Source organism: Ctenopharyngodon idella, chromosome 18 (assembly GCF_019924925.1).
Source record: "Ctenopharyngodon idella isolate HZGC_01 chromosome 18, HZGC01, whole genome shotgun sequence".
Classification (NCBI taxonomy): domain Eukaryota; kingdom Metazoa; phylum Chordata; class Actinopteri; order Cypriniformes; family Xenocyprididae; genus Ctenopharyngodon; species Ctenopharyngodon idella.
Window position 1 is genome coordinate 14,350,188 of NC_067237.1, and position 7,144 is coordinate 14,357,331.

The 7,144-nt window shown below is 36.3% G+C and overlaps 1 long non-coding RNA gene across 1 annotated transcript; it reads left to right on the forward strand.

Moving 5' to 3' along the window:
* Nucleotides 1–72: 72 nt before the first annotated feature.
* LOC127499968 (uncharacterized) lies at nucleotides 73–2,392 on the forward strand. The gene is made up of 3 exons (XR_007926228.1): nucleotides 73–230; nucleotides 814–919; nucleotides 1,465–2,392. It is a non-coding gene; the product is annotated as an uncharacterized LOC127499968 (long non-coding RNA).
* The last annotated feature ends 4,752 nt before the right edge of the window (nucleotides 2,393–7,144 follow it).

Below are 7,144 nucleotides of genomic sequence, written 5' to 3' on the forward strand. Positions count from 1 at the left end.
AAAAATAATACTAACGACATTAATAACTGTAAATAAAACATTAAATATCATTAGCATAAGATAAAAAATAAAGAAAAAATGAATAATTTACTTGCTCTCATTAAATGGAAAAGTAGTGAATATATTCGCGACGCCACAAACACGAAAAGCGCGAAATGGCGACCTTCAATGCGCTGCAGAATATTCCTGTATTCACCATATAAACAACTTCAGGAATGTTACCAACTGAGGTAAAATTCATAAACACTTTTGAGAGAGAACTGTGAGAACAATGCGTGATGTTTTGAGAGAAATGATGGTTTGTGAAAACCGATATGTTGTTTTGGAAATTATGTCCATTTGCAGCGTCTCTATCTACCTCATGAAGCACGTGAAATTATATTTATACGTTGTTAATGTGTTTAAAGTGTCGAACAAAACAACTGTTTGTTTCTCTGAGACTCTTTCTCCTCGATTCTGGCGTTTATTGACTCATGAACACGTTCTGCAGTTGTGTACTGTACAGTGGGGTTTTAGTTTTTTTAAATTATTATCTTTATATAATATGTTTATATATTCATGTATTTATATAAATTAAGATATTAAAGTAGGCGTGAAACGTAAGTTGAGCTCGTCTTTTCTAATCTATTGTGCCGTATATCCGAGTGAAACGCTTCTCAAACAAGAATAAATGTAGGGCGAGGCTTGATTTTGTCTGTGAGGCGCATCTCAAAGAATTATTATGTTTTAGTTGAGTTTTATGTTTTCTGCTGTTCAGTAAGAGCGGTGCAGGGTTAAATCATTCAGGCTGTAACACTGTGTTTTATCCTGCAGGTGGAGCCAAACTTCAGAGAATCACTAGAGATTGAAAATCAACTACTGCATCATTTTGGCTCATTGTGCGAAAAGCATAAGCAAAAACCAAAAAAAAAAAAAAAAGGTAATAATGATTATAGCCCTCATTAAATGTAATTTCCCATAAATCTTATTTTTGTACATTTGCCATTTAGGACAGTATAGAGTATCTTGAGATATGAACACATTCCTCTGCAAAACACTGTAAAAAAGAATTGTTGGTTTAACTTAAAAAAGTAAGTTACCTGGTTGCCTTAAAATTTTGCATTCATTAAAATTAAAAATTTGAGTTAATACAATGAAGCCGATTGGTGTAATCAACAGAAATTCAAAATATTATGTTATCTGAACTATGTTAATTATCTAAGTTGATTTGACAATAGAAAAAATGTTGTGATAACAAATCACGAAAACACAGTGCAGTGCAGAGTTCAGGATGAGTGCAATTAGTGCCCAACTGAACGATATGTTTATAAGAATCCATCAGCCGCAAACTAATCCATTTGAAGCTTTAATAACCAGCCTACTTAATAACTACGTTGATTTTGCTCTCTGCTTATCGTTCGATTCTTTTTGATATTTTCACTGACATATCAAGCATGCGCATCTCTCATCATATGTGTGTTTCAGCAGATCTGTGTGTGTGTCCCTGCTGACGTGTGGTTCAGAACGTGTGTGAGAGTTCTGGACGTGTGTCAGAACGTTCATGACGCTGGTTCACCTCTAGAGGAGACAGCGAGAAGGTCACAGGAGTGTATGGAGCATGCAGACCGACCGCATACTTCTGCTCAACTATTGTTCAGGTTTATGTAACTTCAGCATGAAACCACAACACGAAACTCTAATACATTAAGAGAATTCTTTATTGACAAGTCATTTATTGTAAACAATTATGCATAAATAATATAATATAAATAATATATATATAATAAAAAAATTATAATTATATAATACAGTATATAAATTTGTTTATTTTAAATATTATGAATTATTTATCACAAATATATTTATTCATTATCATTTATTTATTTATTGATGCTCAGCTATTGTTCAGGTTTATGTAATTGCAACATGAAACTAATGCATAAAAAGAATTCTTTATTGACAAGTCATTTCAGCACATTGTTCCACAGCAGCTTTACAGAAAATCATGATGTCAGTGTTTATATTATCTTGATTTCTTCATGTCTTATAGTTACATTTAGCAGATTAGAGCTGGACGATTGATAATATAGTTTTGTGACAAAATATAAAATCAGGCAGATTTGCTATGTGTATCGCGTATGTGAATAAAGTTGAATGTAATATAACTGTGCAAAAATAGAATTTACATATTTGTGACAATATAAATGTTTATTAATGTCAGTTAAAAACACAATTGTTCATTGTTTATTTATGTTAGTTCACCATGAAACTAACATTAACAGATACAATCTTTGATTTTAAAAATGTATAAATGTTGAAATGAACATGAGACGCTTTTTTGCGGATTGTTCCTGAGATCTCGGTGGTCGCGGATCAAGAAATAAATGTAATTTAATGCCCAATTTTCACCCAATTTAATGCGCATTTTGGGATATTGCATGGATGGAAGCGCCAATATACGGATAAATTCTAAAATTGTGCATTAAAAACTTATGCACTCAAACAGGTCATTTTTTATCTGATAAGAAGACATGATGGAAACACACTTACTGAATAAATCTCTCATGTGACTTTGCTCTAGCAGAGGCTGTGATTGGATAACTGGACTAACCAGTGGACCAATCGCATCACAGCATCTCAAATGATGGTTTGGTGGTTCTGAGTCAAAGTCTGTCATCAGAATGATTTGGTTTAATTCCCTCCAGAAGCGTCTCACACGATTGTGTTCCAAACACCAGCATCCGAACGCAAGATCACATGACAGCGTTTATTGTGTTTCGTCTGACGCTCTGAGACCAACTCATTTATGATGGAGGAGAAAAAGAGCCCGATTGAAACAACAGTTTTATTACTGATATTTTGCATCAATTTCCCAGGAAGTGACGATTTTGATTCGTGATATTCCAATTTTGCGTTAAATTCGCAACTTTGGATGGAAACAGCTGATGTTGAGATCTCGTGTGTGTGACACTAGGGCTGAAAGTAAAGAAACTTAAAGGTGCAATATGTGGAATCTTCTGTCCGCTAGAGGTCGCTAGAGGCCTATTCAGCTTGATGACGCCAAGTTTGAGCGCGGAATCTTGGGACATGTGTTCTTCACCTCACAGCCGGTGGAAAAGTATCAGGATAGGACTCGGGAAGAAATCATGTTCATGGATGGCTTGTGTTGATAAATGGCGTGAAATTTGTTTTAAAACATATTGTATGATGGAGAAAATGCTGTATTACTGTTACTAAAAATAAAGCTGCATCTGATTATGCTATGTTAGCTACTTGACAAAATAGTGTTTTTCTCTGAGGCATGGTAAAACATGGTACTCGCAAAAAAATCAAGAAAATTAGATTTAAACAATAAGACTAAACGTGTTGAGCTATATAACAATAATTAGTTTTCTATCTATAAATAAATCAAAACAGTTGTTCCCTTGTCTATTAAAACATGTAAATATTAAAGCGTCTTTGGTGTTTCCATGGTTTCTACAAAATAAACCGGAAACCGAGGGTAACGCGGGTATGACGCAATTGACAGGCGACTCCTCACACGTCCCGGAGCCTTGGTTAAAATTGCAATTTTCTCACGATTTACAAATAGTTGTAAACATTTGGGATATTGTAAGTACTCAAGTGAACAAAATATATAACACTGGCCTAGTGGTTTTTGGATATTTTACTGCAAAAATCTTACATATTGCACCTTTAAGTCTCATTTGGTCTCCATGCACTCTCAAACAACTGGGATTGTGTTTGTTGTGACTTTTGACCAGCAATGTTGCAAAAGCCAATTTTCCATCCGGATGAACTGTTGCTGTATCATTATCTAACGCTCAGAAGACTTGCAGACGTGCTGAAGCGTGTGTCGTCGCCCGTGAGGCCTGCGTTGCATGCCGTGCCATCGATCTGCACTAATGCGTTCAGCCTCTTCAGTGAGTGTGTGAAGGTGTCTGCAGGTGAAGAGCGTCAGACGTGCCTGTGATCCAGCAGAACTCACGTGAGAACGCTCGACCTCAGCAAACACCTGCAGGAAGTGATTACAGGAGCTGCTTATCTGATCACAGATCACAAACATCAGACCGCAGCTCCAGTAGCGGCTGTGAACGGATCACACGCTCACTAGTGATGGAGACAGCTAGTGATTAGAGCGTGAGTGTGTGTGTGTGTGTGTGTGAGTGTGTGTGTGATCAGTAGCACATACTCTCAGACTGACAGTGTAAATATTTAGTGGTTTCCAGGGCCGCTGAGCCACCGAGCGCATTAGTGAAATGCAGGGTGTCGCACACTTACATGTGAACATGAAGACATGTGAGACAGATATGTGCAGGAGCTCTCGGTCACCTGACAGGTGCAGGCGTGGTCTCCTGCAGCACGTATCCTTCACACGCTAACTCATTCTTAAATCTGGGCTGGAGGCCTCGGGCGGAACACGCCGCTGCGCTCATCCTCTCTCTCTCTGTACTCGATCTGAACACAAACATCATCACTGAGGTTTGGCTGCTGTTGGTGTTTGCACATTCAGCCAGGAGTTTGTTCCCAAGATCTGATCAGCCCATCATAACTCTTGTCAGACGCTGTTTATGTGAATGTTTTCATGTGCTGCTGTCAGCAGAGAAATTAATTTTACCTTTAATCTTTACACTCGTTCATGATAATGATACACTAGAGAGGGAATATAAAGATCAAAAATTCTAAATAAATCATCACTTACAAAAACATGGTTATACCATGTTTATGTTAATTTTTTTTACTTTTTGGACATGGTACCAAACACTGCTAAAAAAACAATAATCATTTTTTGCTGCATGCAGGGTTATTATAGTTAGTTTATATATATATTTGGGTCATTCTACAGAACTGGTTAAAAGTCAGAGTTGAAAACATCTTAAAAAATGTCTTTTTCCACAAATTCTGTATGTGTGCAAATTGTATAATATCCAAGGTACACATCATTTCTAGTAATTGTGCAGTTAATTCTCATATTGTATTTTCAGAAAGTTTTGGAATATTTTCCCTCTCCCAAATTTGTCACTACCGAAACACAATAATAAATAATTTAATAAGAAGGGTCACATCGACCTATTAAGATTTTGTTTACATCTACATTGTAAATATATTTTTTGCTATTTTTTAAAAATGTTTTCGCAGGTAAATCAATAACAATTACAATTTTAACAATATTCCAAGTGTAATTTATGAGATTTGTTGTATTTTGAATCTTTCTTTGTAAAAGTCATAAAGTTTATCAAACTGATTTCAAAGTGAAGGATTCATTAGTTTGAATAAACATTGAATCAAACACTATAAAAACATCTTAGTTGATCATTCAATATACTTTATTTTTGACAAAACATCCATGTTTGGGTCGTGACGGCACAGTTTCGGTAGTGACAGTAATGTGTTGGTAGTGACCACATCACATGACAGAATTTATCTCACATATTAAAACATATTAAAATACTAATGATTTGCATAACTGTAATAAAATGTAGTTTATTTGCCCCCAAATAAATGATTATGTGTTTCCTTTTGTCACTACCAAAACAATGATGACATGTTTCGGTAGTGACAATTTTCAATAATTTTGAGCCGCTCGAAGATGCTAATCAGCACATGGTTAGCTAGCACAGTTCTGAACAGTTGTACACACATAAAAACTACATTTTATGTGATAACACCCAAAAAAAAGTTTAGTTAATTGCAGAAAAAGGTGTTTGTTAGTGACGTTCCTTAAAGTTCCACACAGATTTTCAGACTTTTGAACACATTTAACTCAGAATGATGGAGCTATCTACTGTGAAAGAGAGGCGATGAGAGGGAGGAACACAGGAATATTTCCTGATCAGAAATGTAGAAGTGTGTCTCAGTTCGGTAGTGACATGAACATACAGGACACATTTCTTTTACGTAAAGTTTCATGATATAAAATATAAAATAAATATAAACTTCACTTTCTTAAAAACAATAAAAAATATATTTTTTAAAACAATGGAAATAACTGCAAAAATTATTTCAATATCATCAAGTTGAAATTTAGGACAGTTCAGGACAGACTCCTCCTAACTGAAAGTACCCAATAAATGATGATTTTATATATATTAAACTTACTGATATTTTAAATATTATTGTGGGATTCAATAGATATAGAAGGATCTTAGTAAACATCTAAAACTGAAATGCTTTTTAAATGTGTTTTTTGGTTGTGGGACGTCAGTTCGCACCAGTTCTGCAGAATGGCCCATACACTGTTTTATGCAGGTTTAAGTTACAGAAGCATTCACAGGTTCTCTTCAGAAATGGCCGCTCAGATCTGATTGTTGAAGGTTAGCAGCGGCTCAATCCCGAGGCGTGATTGCAGCTCTGTCTAAACTCTCTTAGCCTCGGGCGCTCAATCTCTTCACCTTCACTTCCTCTCTGGTTTACAAGCTCTTCGCATGCACATCCATCGGCGAGCGGCGCAGAACCGGCCGGGCGAGTCTGTGTGGCCTCGGGCTCCGGCGCTCTGCTCTTGCGTGAGTACGAGCTCTTTATCTCTGAGACGCTAATGACCCTCCATCTGCCCTGACAGCCGGCTTCTGCACTTTGCACGCGTTTAGTGCGTCTCCTTGGGCGGACTGTCCTGTGGAGGACGTGAGGTCAGGAGCGTCTCATGTGTTGGGCTTTAAAGTCACCATAAAATCTAAAAGGACAATTCTTGTTTTTTGATGGAATATCGGTGTACATCATTATTAAATTCATGTTCCTGGTAATCTTGGATCAGAATATCTTCTCCTCCCTCCTGCAGCTTTTCTTCTCTGATGATGAGGGCGGGGCAACCTGTCACTCACATGAGATCCACCAATCCACAACCATCCAATCAATTCCCCACAGACAAAATCAAGCCCCGCCCTACATTTGTTCTTGTTTCAGAACAATAGAGAAGAAAAGACTAATGAAACTTCCCCGACTTTAAAAATGAATGTCTAGAGACGTGTTTTTTAGAGGTTGACCTCATTTTAACTTGAGCGCCATGGAATAAAATATAAAAAACATAATTTGTGAATTTTTATCTCACAATTTTTTTTTTTTTCCGCTCAATTTTTTGTTGTTGTTTCCGGCAAATAATACAAAAATAAAAAAGATAATTATAACTTTTTATCTCACAATGTTTACTTTTTTCCCCTCGGAATTCAGT